Genomic DNA, 14,405 nt, shown 5'->3' with positions numbered 1-14,405 from the left:
TACTAAATATCATCCCCCTGACATGTGTTACCTCTAAGTAAGCTGATCTAAATAAAGCATTATATCAACTTATGTGGGAGAAAAAACAGGAGGTTTTTTTTTTTTCATTTGCAATCACTCTACTTTTAATTTAAACAGAGAAACTCATACCTACATTGTTAGTTCAGGATCAAGAATGATATTTTGGGCATTAAGATCTCATCCAGGAAAATAATTTATATGTAAGAGAACAGATTTTATGAATAGGAATTGGGGCTTCACATTTAATTAACTTAAAGCTTACTTGCAGAAAATATATGCCATAGAAGACTGGAAAAATGTGCACTGAAAATCACTTGCAATTGATATAACTAGAGGGATTTCTCCCATTTTGAGAAGGATTCACATTGTGTGCATTTTATAAAAATGCTATCAAATGCAGTTTGACATATAAAACATGAAATTTATAAATGACTTTAATATTTAATCTTTGATTTAGAAGTGGAAAAGCATCAATCATTGTGTTCAGTTACTTTTACATACCTGTAGCAGGCATGAGTTTTGATCTATGAACTCAGGTGAACATGTATTTCCACATTATTTTTTTTGTTGTAAATCAACTTAATTTCTATTCTGAGCACATTCCCCAAACCTGGAGAGAAACCAACTTCAGTCACGCTTTGGACTGTACCCCTCTGTCCCAACTCTTTAGGTACGCTCACATCCTGGGGTCTTTCTTGGTGCTGGTACACTGGCTGTGTCTGGAGACTGGTCTGTGTTGACACACCACTGCTGCAAGGAATCTTACTGTCCTGACCTGCTTAGTCACACCTGAGTTACCACTTTTCTGCTGCTGTGTCATATGGGGACACAGGGATGTTTGATGTGTAACATTTTTAGGTTTTTCTCATCGTGTTTTTGACAAAGATATGCCATTTCCATCCTACTTGCTAGAATGGAAGAAATGGGAGAAAAAGGTAAGAAAAAAATTAACTTAAAAATTATCTTGCCATACCCTCAAACAAGATTTTTATTTTGGGACTGTCTCTACATCCATAAATTAATCTGCTAGTTTTAATAGATCTGCCTTTAGAAACCAGCCCTTCTCCTCAACAAAAAATGAACTTAGTCAACTCATTGGACTTCTCAGACTTAAATGTAGTTCAGCCAGCAAAAGCCAAATGGAATTTATATTACACGGGGTTAAGATAGTATATTTTCTCTTTGTGTGTGAGCATGCATATTCATTATTCTTCTTTTGTATGATAAATTGCTCATGAACTCTATAAAACTATTTTAAAGTTTTCAACACCTTCAACTATCAATCTAGAAGAAATATGTCTCTATTTTCCTACTCCCTTACCATTTGCATCTATATTTTTTTGATGCCTTATTACATCGATACACTTGTTTTGTAAAATAAGTTTTCCCTATCTAGGAACAGCTCCTTCAGGATTTTAAATGATCTCTTTTCATGGGGAAACTTACATAAAAGTGGGAGGAGGTAAAACTTCCAGCTGTAGAAACTGCTCCAATGGCTACAATTGATATTCATCTTTCCGTTCTTCTTTCTATCTTCCTTCCAATTTTGTCTTGCATCTTGCTAGTGGAAGGGTTATCTGGTGGCATGACCCAGATCCACATCACTAAGGGGTCCAAGATCCTCTTCACCAATATCCTTTTATGGTTCTGGCAGCTGTACATTTTTATGTTATCAAAATTAAGGAAGGAATATCAAGATATACCTCGTGGATTCCCTGGATAACAAGTGTATTTTCACTGCCCCCACCCACTGCACCTCCCCCCTTCCCCCACCAAATGAATAATATCAGCCTTATCTTATGAAGATCAGAGTCATTTACCCATACCTGGAAGGTGACTCCATTTCTTGTCTGATAGTGTCCTGGCACAAGTGCCCCCAAAAGGCAGCATTCATAGCTAAAATTTAATGAGATTCTTTTCTAGGTGCTCTGGGAGAAGCATTTCTTTTCTGGAGACTTCTAAAACCAAAGTTCTTTGAGTCATAAGAACAGGGAGCATAAACTGTCCGATTGAGTCATTAGGAGTGTGGGAAATGGTGCTTCTCCTATTTGTAATCATAATGCCAAGACTCAAGTATATTATCTATTAGGGACATAGCATCAGGAAATGGTTATGGGTTTAGAATATACCTGTATCCTGGAGATTGGTGAGCCATTTATACAGAGCATGATATCCAAACTGGCACCTCTGCTGCACCTTCAAAAGGACCTTTCAGCATTCTTTTAGACAGGCAGCCTTTATGTACTGCAGTATATGTTAGAAATTGTAGATTTCGTTATCATATGTCCATTCCCACACCTTCTTTCCTTAAAGTGGGTTCCGTGGTTAATGCAATAATATGTGGAAAGCATAAGTAGGTGGGTGTATATATTCTCTTGGGTAATGTACTTGTTTTGATTCTGTGGATAGGAAATAAATGTAAATTCAACTAAGAATATCTATTTATTGCAGCCATGATAACTAACTGTCTCTTCCAGAGTAGAAGGGATTCAATGTAATCAACATTCCAACAAGTGCTTTGGCATTCCTCTCCGAGGATAGTGCTGTATCAAGGGCTCAACACTGGTGTTTATTTCTGACAGATTGAACATTTGACAGTGGCAGTAGTATTAAATATGTCAATATTTGATCAACAATTTTTGCTTCATACTTTAGTAGGCAAGCACTGAAAATCAGGAGGTCTATTTCTGAGCTGACACAGAGTCAAATTTTTCTGATAAGAAAGGGGAGGAAGAATATTAAATGCACCCCCCTCTAGAAAAAAAAAGATTAAACCTAGAAGATAAATTAGTCAAGAAATATCCAGTGGTAATGTTTGGAGTGAAATTCTTTGTGATGTGTAAAATAAACCCTTCTTTTGCCTCTTTTAAGAAAATAAGGAGATTTATTAATATTTTTACTGCACACTAATACTAATGGTACATATTTTCTTAGGGAATACCAATAAGCGCTTTTTCTTGCTTCAAGCCTAACTTTAAACAAAAACAGTGCTGCCACTACAGAGATTTCACCATACTTATATATGAAAAAATGAATGGCAAAACCTCATAAGGACATTGTTGAACAACATTTCATAACTGGACTTTGTATTCTGGGAAGGAAATTACTACCTCTATCTCTTTATTGTTTTATCTGTAGTACAGAGGACAAAATACCTCAGATATATGTTTCCACTTGTGTTAATGAATAAATCAATATAATTGTACTGTTTACCCTGTGTAATTGCATATATATACACATATGTTTTTCATTCTATATGAGTTAAAGAAAACAAAATATACTTCATTTAGTTGCTATTAATGCATCCATCTGTTCAACAAATGTTTATTGAACCTATATTCTATTTTAGGCATTTTACTAGTAATCAGGAATAGATAATATCTTCCTTGTACTTTTAATCTAACAAAGAAATATATCCTTAAGCAAAAATTAAAATACAGAATGGCAAGTGCTACGATAAGAGATACACAGGTGCTGGTACCCAAATGTTGTGTAGGTGAATTAGGAAAATTAGAAGAGGCTTTTGCTAGGAAATAGTAGACTTAAACTATACATTAGGACACATGCACTTTACAGACATTTATAAAACATTCCATCTGACAGCAGCAGAATACAAATTCTTCTCAGGAAGTGTGATGCCTCCATATTTGTCCTTTATTATCAAGATTTCTTTGACTATTCAGGGTTTTCTGTAGTTCCTTGTGAATTAAGGAGTAAATATTAAAAATATTTAAATAACTCATTCAACTCAATAGCAAAAAACTAAAAAAAAAAACCTGATTAAAAGGGGGATCAAATAGACATTTTTCGAAAGAAGACATCCAAATGGTCAACAGGCTCATGAAAAGGTGTTCATTATCACTAGTCATCAGAGAAGTACAAATCAAAACCATGAGATATTATCTCACATCTATTAAAACAGCAACTGTCAAAATGACAGAGAACAAGTGTTGGTGAGCATGTGGAGGAAAGGGAAAAATTGACAATTTTACTTGTCAGTTACAGCTCAATAAACTTGAAATTTAAAAATTATATATATATATATATATATATATATATATATATATATTTGCAATAACAAAAACAAAGCCCTGCCTCATAGTGTTGACCTAAAGTGCTTACTTATGAAATTTCAGTTTTGTCTTGCAGTAACTTTATTTTCATGTATTTTTATGTGTAAATATTCCATTAAATTCCAAGTTAAGAGGCGGACCCAAGATGGTGGCATAAGTAGGACAGTGGGAATCTCCTCCCAAAAACATATATATTTTTGAAAATACAACAAATACAACTATCCCTAAAAGAGAGACCAGAAGACACAGGACAACAGCCAGAATACATCCATACCTGCAAGAAACCAGCACCTGGTGAAAGGGTTAAGATACAAGCCATGGCCCGGTGGGACGCGATGCCCCTCACCACAGCTCCCGGCAGGAGGAGAGGAGTTGAAGTGGGGAGAGAGAGGAAGCCCAGGACTGCTAAACACCCAGCACCAGCCATCCGCACCAGAGTGCACACATAGTCCATGCGTGGGGTGCTGGAAACTAGGAGCACAGGACAGTAAGACCTTTGAGTGGGCGCCCCTGGGACAAAGAAAAGCGAGTGCTATTTGAAAGTCTTAAAGGGACAGGGACCCTGCTACTGGATGGAAGCATCCCAGGTCACACTCCAGCAGCTGAAAATTCCAGGGAACTCCAGGCACACTAAGCCCCTGGGCAACAGCTCTAAGACCCCTCACAGAGGTAAACAGCCAAACAGCCCACCGTCCATTACCCCTCCGAGGACCCACCATAGGAGAGCAGCAGCCTGAGGCCGGCCACGCCCACAGCAACGGAGCTTCCTCCATACCGGCAGAGCACGATACAAAGACCCAGTCTACATGCAATTGCCCAACATAATCCACTAGGGGTCGCAGTTGTCCCAGTAAAGAAAGGCCAGGAGCAAGTGGAAAGAGGCTTGACTCTCCCAGCTGACAGACGAGTCAATAGCATTCAACTGCATCAATCAACATGAAAAGGCAAAAAAATTTGATCCAGACAAGACTAACCCAGACAGTTTCAACATCTCCTACATCTTCCCCTGAGAAGGAACCTGGGGAGATAGATTTAACCAGTCTTTCTGAAAAATAATTCAAAACAAAAGTCATAACCATGCTGAAGGACTTGCAGAGAAATATGCAAGAAATAAGAAGGGAGAATACAGAAATAAAACAAGCTCTGGAAGGACTTCAAAACAGAATGGACGAGATGCAAGAGACCATTAATGGACTAAAAAACAGAGAACAGGAAAGTGGAGAAGCTGATGGAGAGAGAGATAAAAGGATCTCCAGAAATGAAAGAATTTAAAGAGAACTGTGTGACCAATCAAAATGTAACAATATCTGCATTATAGGGGCACCAGAAAAAGAAGAGAGAGAAAAAGGGATAGAAAGTGTCTTTGAAGAAATAATTGTTGAAAACTTCCCCAAACTAGGGGAGGAAATGGCCTCTCAGACCACAGAGGTACATAGAACTCCCACGAGAAGGTATCCAAGGAGGGCAACACCAAGACACATAATAATTAAAAATGGCAAAGATCAAAGACAAGGACAAAGTATTAAAGGCAGCCAGAGAGAGAAAAAAGGTCACCTACAAAGGAAAACCCATCAGGCTATCATCAGACTTCTCAACAGAAACCCTACAGGCCAGAAGAGAATGGCATGATATACTTAATGCAATGAAACAGAAGGGCCTTGAACCAAGAATACTGTATCCAACACGATTATCATTTAAATATGAAGGAGGGATTAAACAATTCCCTGACAAGCAGAAGTTGAGGGAATTTGCCTCCCACAAACCACCTCTACATGGCATCTTACAGGGACTGCTCTAGATGGGAGCACTCCTAAAAAGAGCACAGAACAAAACACCCAACATATGAAGAAGGGAGGAGGAGGAATAAGAAGGGAGAAAAATAATCATCAGACCGTGTTTATAATAGCTCAATAAGGGAATTCAGTTAGACAGTAAGATGGTAAAGAAGCTAACCCTGAGCCTTTGGTAACCACATACTTAAAGCCTGCAATGGCAATAAGTACATAACTTTCGATAATCACCCTAAATGTAAATGGACTGAATGTACCAATCAACAGACACAGAGTAATAGAATGGATAAAAAGCAAGACCAATCCATATGCTGCTTACAAGAGACTCACCTCAAACCCAAAGACATGCACAGACTTAAAGTCCAGGGATGGAAAAAGATATTTCATGTAAACAACAGAGAGAAAAAAGCAGGTGTTGCAATTCTAGTATCAGACAAAACAGACTTCAAAATAAAGAAAGTCACAAAAGATAAAGAAGGACATTACATAATGATAAAGGGCTCAGTCCAACAAGAGGATATAACCATTATAAATATATATGCACCCAATACAGGAGCACCAACATATGTGAAACAAATACTAACAGAACTAAAGGAGGAAACAGAATGCAATGCATTCATTTTGGGAGACTTCAACACACCACTCACTCCAAAGGACAGATCCATCAGACAGAAAATAAGTAAGGACACAGAGGTACTGAACAACACACAAGAACAGATGGACCTAATAAACATCTACAGAACTCTACATCCAAAAACAACAGGATACACATTCTTCTCAAGTGCTCATGGAACATTCTCCAGAATAGACCACATACTAGGTCACAAAAAGAGCCTCAGTAAATTCCAAAAGATTGAAATCCTACCAATCAACTTTCAGACCACAAAGGCACAAAACTAGAAATAAATTGTACAAAGAAAGCAAAAAGGTTCACAAACACATGGAGGCTTAAGAACACGCTCCTAAATAATCAATGGATCAATGACCAAATCAAAATGGAGATCCAGCAATTTATGGAAACAAACGACAACAACAACACAAAGCCCCAACTACTGTGGGATACAGCAAAAGCAGTCTTAAGAGGAAAGTATATAGCAATCCAGGCATATTTAAAGAAGGAAGAACAATCCCAAATGAATGGTCTAATGTCACAATTATCAAAATTGGAAAAAGAAGAACAAATGAGGCCCAAGGTCAGCAGAATGAGGGACATAATAAAGATAAGAGAAGAAATAAATAAAATTGAGAAGAATAAAACAAAAGCAAAAATCAATGAAACCAAGAGCTGGTTCTTTGAGAAAATAAACAAAATAGATAAGCCTCTAGCGAGACTTATTAAGAGGGAAAGAGAGTCAACAGAATCAGAAACGAGAAAGGAAAAATCACGACGGACGCCACAGAAATACAAAGAATTATTAGAGAGTACTATGAAAACCTATATGCTAACAAGCTGGGAAACCTAGGAGAAATGGACAACTTCCTAGAAAAATACAACCTTCCAAGACTGACCCAGAACTAAACAGAAAATCTAAACAGACCAATTACCAGCAACAAAATTGAAGTGGTAATCATAAAACTACCAAAGAACAAAACCCCTGGGCCAGATGGATTTATCTCAAATTTTATCAGACACACAGAGAAGACATAATACCCATTCTCCTTAAAGTTTTCCAAATAATAGAAGAGGAGGGAATACTCCAAAACTCATTCTATGACGCCAACATCACCCTAATACCAAAACGAGGCAAAGACCCCACCAAAAAAGAAAACTACAGACCAATATCCCTGATGAACATAGATGCAAAAATACTCAACAAAATATTAGCAAACCGAATTCAAAAATACATCAAAAAGATCATACACCATGACCAAGTGGGATTCATCCCAGGGATGCAAGGATGGTACAACATTAAAAAATACATCAACATCATCCACCACATAAACAAAAAGAAAGACAAAAACCACATGATCATCTCCATAGATACTGAAAAAGCATTCGATAAAATTCAACATCCATTCATGATAAAAACTCTCAACAAAATGGGCATATAGGGAAAGTACTTCAACATAAAAAAGGCCATATATGATAAACCCACTGCCAACATCATACTGAACAGCGAGAAGCTGAAAGCTGTTCCTCTGAGATTGGGAACAAGACAGGGATGCCCACTCTCCCCACTGTTATTCAACATAGTAATGGAGGTCTTAGCCACGGCAATTAGACAAAACAAAGAAATAGAAGGAATCCAGATTGGTAAAGAAGACGTTAAACTGTCACTATTTTCAGATGACATGATATTGTACATAAAAAACCCTAAAGACTACACTCTGAAACTACTAGACCTAATACTGTAATTCAGCAAAGTTGCAGGATACAAAATTAACACATAGAAATCTGTGGCTTTCCTGTACACTAACAATAAACTAATAGAAAGAGAAATCAGGAAGACAATTTCATTCACAATAGCAGCAAAAAGAATAAAATACCTAGGAACAAACCTAACCAAGGAAGTGAAAAACGTATATCCTGAAAACTATAAGACACTCTAAAGAGAAATTAAAGAGGTCACTAACAAATGGAAATTCATCCCATGCTCTTGGCTAGGAAGAATTAATATCATCAAAATGGCCATCCTGCCCAAAGCAATATAGAGATTTGATACTATCCCTATCAAACTACCAACAGCATTCTTCAATGAACTGGAACAAATAGTTCAAAAATTCATATGGAAACACCAAAGACCCCAAATAACTAAAGCAATCCTGAGAAGGAAGAATAAAGTGGGGGGCGGACCTCACTCCCCAACTTCAAGCTCTACTACAAAGCCACAGTAATCAAGACAATTTGGTACTGGCACAAGAACAGAGCCACAGACCAATGGAACAGAATAGAGACTCCAAACATTAACCCAAACATATATGGCCAACTAATATTCGATGAAGGGGCCATGGACATACAATGGGGAAATGAAAGTCTCTTCAACAGATGGTTCCGGCAAAACTGGACAGCTACATGTAAGAGAATGAAACTGGATCACTGTCTAACCCCATACACAAAAATAAATTCGAAATGGATCAAAGACTTGAATGTAAGTCATGAAACCATAAAACTCTTAGAAAAAAACATAGGCCAAAATCTCTTAGACATAAACATGTATGACCTCTTCCTGAACATATTTCCCTGGGCAAGGGAAACAAAAGCAAAAATGAACAAGTGGCACTATATCAAGCAGAAAAGCTTCTGTACAGCAAAAGATACCATCAATAGAACAAAAAGGTATCCTACAGTATGAGAGAATATATTCATAAATGACAGATCTGATAAAGGGTTGACATCCAAAATATATAACGAACTCATGCACCTGAACAAACAAAAAGCAAATAATCCAATTAAACAATGGGCCGAGGAGCTGAATAGACAGTTCTCTAAAGAAGAAATTCAGATGGCCAACAGACACATGAAAAGATGCTCCACATCGCTTGTTATCAGGGAAATGCAAATTAAAACCATAATGAGATATCACCTCACACTAGTAAGGATGGCTACCATCCAAAAGACAAACAACAACAAATGTTGGCGAGGTTGTGGAGAAAGGGGAACCCTCCTACACTGCTGGTGGGAATGTAAATTAGTTCAACCATTGTGGAAAGCAGTATGGAGGTTCCTCAAAATGCTCAAAATAGGAATACCATTTGACCCAGGATTTCCACTTCTAGGAATTTACCCCAAGAATGCAGCACTCCAGTTTGAAAAAGACAGATGCACCCCTATGTTTATTGTTGCACTATTTACAATAGCCAAGATATGGAAGCAACCTACGTGTCCATCAGTAGATGAATGGATAAAGAAGATGTGGTACATATACACAATGGAATTTTATTCAGCCATAAGAAAAAACCAAATCCTACCATTCGCAACAACATGGATGGACCTAGAGGGTATTATGCTCAGTGAAATAAGCCAGGTGGAGAAAGACAAGTATCAAATGATTTCACTCATATGTTGAGTATGAGAACAAAAGAAAAATGAACGAACAAAACAGCAGCAGAATCACAGAACCCAAGAATGGACTAATAGTTACCAAAGGGAAAGGGACTGGGGAGGACGGGTGGGAAGAGAGGGATAAGGGCGGGAAGAAAAGAAAGGGGGCATTACGATTAGCATGTATAGTGTTGGGGGGGCACGGGGAGGGCTGTGCAACACAGAGAAGACAAGTAGTGATTTTACAGCATCTTACTGTGTTGATGGACAGTGACTGTGAACAAGGATGTGGGGGGACTTGGTGAAGGGGGAAGCCTAGTAAACATAATGTCTTTCATGTAATTGTAGATTAATGATACCAAAATAAAATTTAAAAAATTTAAAAAATTAAAAAATAAATTCCAAGTAAAGTGATGAAATATACCATTTCTTTCCCCTTTCCCCAATGTCTAACACAGTATCTAATCGTTCTGTGAATGAATGAAATTAATATTAAAGCAGCCCATTTAATTACTACTGCATTTACTTCTGCAACAAATTGGTGACTAAATAAGTTTACCCAATAGAAAACAAACAGATAAGCAATTCCAATAAAAATGGGCAGAGGACCTGAGTAGATATTTTCTAAAGAAGACAAAAATAGCCAACAGATGTATGAAAAGGTGTTCAATATAACTGATCATCAGGTAAATGGAAATCATAACCACAAGGACGTCTCACCTCACAGTTAATAGGGTAGTTGTTATAAAAAAAAATAAAAGATAACATGTTAAGGGTGTGGAGAAAAGGGAACCCTTGTATACTTTCATGGGAAAGCCATTATAGAAAACATCATAGAGGTTCCTCAAAAAAGTACAGATAGAAATATTACGTGATCTATCAATGCTTCTTCTGGGTATATACCCAGAGGAAATGAAAGCAGGACCTCAAAGAGATATCTGTGCTCTCATGTTCATTGCAGCCTTATTCACAATAGCCAAGATACGGAAACAACTTAAATGTCTGTTGATAGATGAATGGATAAAGACCTTGGGAGTTATTTCTATGTATATGCTATTCAGCCTTAGAAAAGAAGATCTTTACCTTTGTGACAACATAAACGAAATTGCACATTATGCTAAGTGAAATAAGTCAGACACAGAAAGAAAAATACTGAGTGGCCTCACCTACATGTGGGATCTAAATAAGCTGAATAATCAGAAGCAGAGAGTAGGATAGTGGGGAGGTGGGGGAAATGGAGAGATATTAGTTAGAGGGTACAAAGTTGCATTTAGTTATGTAGGATAAAGAAATCTAGGGATCTAATATATAGCATGATGCTTATAGTAATAATATGTACTGAATTCTGGATTGAATATATAAGAGTAGATTTCAAGTCCTTTCAACACACACAAAGGTAACTATGTGAGGAAATAATATGTTAATTAGCTTGACTGTACTAATCATTTCACTATATATGTATATGAAATCATCATGTTGTACATCTTAAATATGTGTTTTTTATTTTTAATAAAAAATGAATAAATGATGTATCATGATTTCCTTTTCAAATGTATGTTGTAAATTCTTACTTAAACTGAAACCTACTTTATTATTTTAGTAAAATAAAATTCATTACCACAAATGACCTTTACACGATTCTGACCAACTGGCATGGAGGAGTCATCGGTATGCAGCATCTGTCACTGCTGAGTTTCCATCATCTGTGAAGCATAGAAAACAGCTGAGTTATATTATGTATTTGAAAGTGTAATTTTAGTTCAGTGTATTTTGTATTACACAAAATTGAAGTACAAAAAAGAAAGGAATAATGACAGAATCATGAGGTTTTCAACACAGGAAGGAAATTGGAAATACTCCAATTAGCAATAATTGCAGAATCAGCACTTACTATCACTTGAAATAAATGCCTCTTTAAAGAAACTACAAGTTAAATATTTCTCATACAAATATAGAAAGCAACACTGTCTCAAAGGAAATAAAATAGAAACATACTGATAGGCAGCTTAAGTAATTGCTGTGTTCAAGTTCTCTTGTCTATTTTTACATTTAAAAAATATGCCCTACTTTTTTATTCCTATCTACAAAAATAGAAAAATATCTATTTTTTGCATTCTGCATCAAAGCTTTGCTCACCTACTTTGAAGATAGTAAAAGATACTTAATGTCTCATAATATTGGGGTAAAAATAGAATAAATCCACATTAAATCAATAATAATTTTAACATAATGTATCTGTGCTACTATACTCTACCAATTTTTTTTAAGTAAAAGAGGAAAATGTTTGTGGTTTAACATTTTGACTTTTAGAAGGGTGCAAAAATAAGTTTTAAACAGTACTCTATTAGCTGTTGGTATTTTATTTCTTATTATGTTTTGTTAAATAAATTCATCAAATATATATATGAAAGGTCAGTTTTTTCTTTTTAATTTTATTTTGAAATAATTATAGATTCATAAGAAGTTACAAAAATACATACAAAGATTAGATGTTAATGAAAATGGCCTAGTAGGGAACTGCAAAAGTCTCTCACCAATAAAAATAGTGAATTAACTGACAAAACAGCCAGAATTAACTTTTTTGGAATTCTGAATACTACTCAAAAGCTTACAGCAGCCAAGTGAATGCTCAGTCGAGGAGAAGCATAGCTGAATCACAGTGAGATATAGCTCTGGAGCATCTCAACCTTCCTTGAGCCTGTCCCCTCACCCCCAGTTGGGTGATGGTCTCAAAGACAGCAGCCTGCATTTCCTGTCCAAGTTTTTAATGCCAGGTAGAATAGAGTGGCCCTTAATTTCAAAGAATCGTTGCTCATTTTGACTTGTCTGGTGGCTCCTTGAATGCCTGGCCCAAAGGGCATGTCTCTATTTTGTCTGACCTAGAACTCTCCCAGGGCTGAGGAGCCTGCCCTGTAGCATTTGTCAGAATTTGTCAGATCCAGTAGTTGCTGCTGCTTGGGCAAAGGATAACAGCTGGAACAAGCGATAGACTAATCAGAAAGTTGAACACAGAATTACCCAGCATTTCCACTTTAGCATTTCTAAGAGATTTGAAAACATATGTTAAACAAAATAAATACTTGTACATGCATATTTATGCATATTTATACCAGCTTTATTAATAATAGTGAAATAGTGGAAATAATCCAAATGTTCATTATCTGATTGGATAAACAAAAGTGGTATATTCATACAATGAAATATTATTTGGTCATAAAAAACAGAATGAAGCACTGATACCTGCTCTAGCATGGATGGATCTTGAAAACTTTACACTAAGTGAAAGACCCAAACATGAAAAGCCACCAATGATATGATTGCACTTAGACGAAATATCTAGAATAGACAACTCCATAAAGACAAAAAGAAGATGAATCACTAGAAGTGGGGGAGGGGGAAATGGGCTTAAGACTCATACAATCTTAACAGGCATAAGATTTCCTCTAAGGGTAACAAAAGTATTCTGAAGTTAGATAATAGCGATGGTTGCCCAACTCTGTGAATATACTAAGAGTAACTGAACTGTACACTTTAAAATGGTTTAGAGTGAACTTTCTGTCATTTGAATTTTATCACATACACATACTCACATATACACACACAAACATACCCACACACACAAGTGGCTCTGGGTCATGAGTGGAGCCATAGGTTGTTCAGGCCATGAGTTCCCTGCTGTGTTCCAGGGTAGTAGGGACGCTAGGATTCCCTAGATCTTCCCCTAAATCTTTACTAATATGCAAAGCCCCTACCCCATAACTTGTCATTTTTTGCTTTTATTACAGTGTGTGATTTCGTATGATTAATGTGATTATTTTATCTGTTTTTATCTACTACATAGAAATCTGATTCAAGCTGTGGACACTGAATTCACATGTCAGATTCTCAATAAGTACTCACCAAATAAATGAATATACAATAGGAGGGGGGAAATGCACAGAGATCCTGTGTACCCTTCATCCAGTTTCCCCCAATAGTAACATCTTCTGTAACTGTAGTACAATGTCAAAATGAAAAAATGGATCTTGATTAAATTCATATATCTTACACATATTTCACTATTCTTACAGGCCCTTATATTGTGCATAGATAGCTCTATGCAATTTTAATATATGTGTTGATTTCTGCAAGTACTACAACTATGATAGTGGACTATTATCCCTTTGTAGCCACATCAAACTCCAATCTCTATCATCTGGCACCAGTCTGTTCTCCACCTCTAAATGTTTTTCTCATTTCAAGAATGTTGTAGAAATGGGATCAAATAATATGTAGTCTTTGTGATTGGTCTTTTTTCATTCAGCACAATTTCCTTGAGATCCATCCAAGTTGCTATATCAATAGCCAATGATTCCTTCATATTGTTATGTAGTATTCCATGGCATAGATATACCACCATTTATTTAACCATTTTTGCATCAAAGTACTTCCATTTTTTCCAGTTTGGGGCTATGAATAAACCTTCTATATAAACATTCATAAACAGGTTTTTGAGTGAACATAAGTTTTCATTTCTCTGGGATAAACACCCAAGGAAGT

General features: G+C 36.4%; 1 protein-coding gene across 16 annotated transcripts in view; it reads right to left on the bottom strand.

Moving 5' to 3' along the window:
- The window catches only part of LOC108386307 (caspase-12-like), a 56,632-nt gene that overhangs the window by 8,850 nt on the left and 33,377 nt on the right, over window positions 1-14,405 (bottom strand). For 7 of the 16 annotated variants that reach the window (XR_012132572.1, XR_012132558.1, XR_012132557.1 and 4 more), the window contains 3 exons: window positions 13,767-13,858; window positions 11,485-11,569; window positions 1,468-2,420 (listed from right to left, as the gene is read on the bottom strand). The gene's annotated coding sequence lies outside the window, so the exon portion shown is untranslated. Of the gene's footprint in view, window positions 1-1,467; window positions 3,720-11,484; window positions 11,570-13,766; window positions 13,859-14,405 lie in introns of all 16 variants that reach the window. The other 9 variants (XR_012132560.1, XR_012132562.1, XR_012132568.1 and 6 more) reach the window with 5 other exon arrangements.

Source organism: Manis javanica, chromosome 6 (genome assembly GCF_040802235.1).
Source record: "Manis javanica isolate MJ-LG chromosome 6, MJ_LKY, whole genome shotgun sequence".
Lineage (NCBI taxonomy): Eukaryota > Metazoa > Chordata > Mammalia > Pholidota > Manidae > Manis > Manis javanica.
Note: the sequence above shows the minus strand (reverse complement) of the source record. Positions and strands in the feature narration are given on the sequence as shown.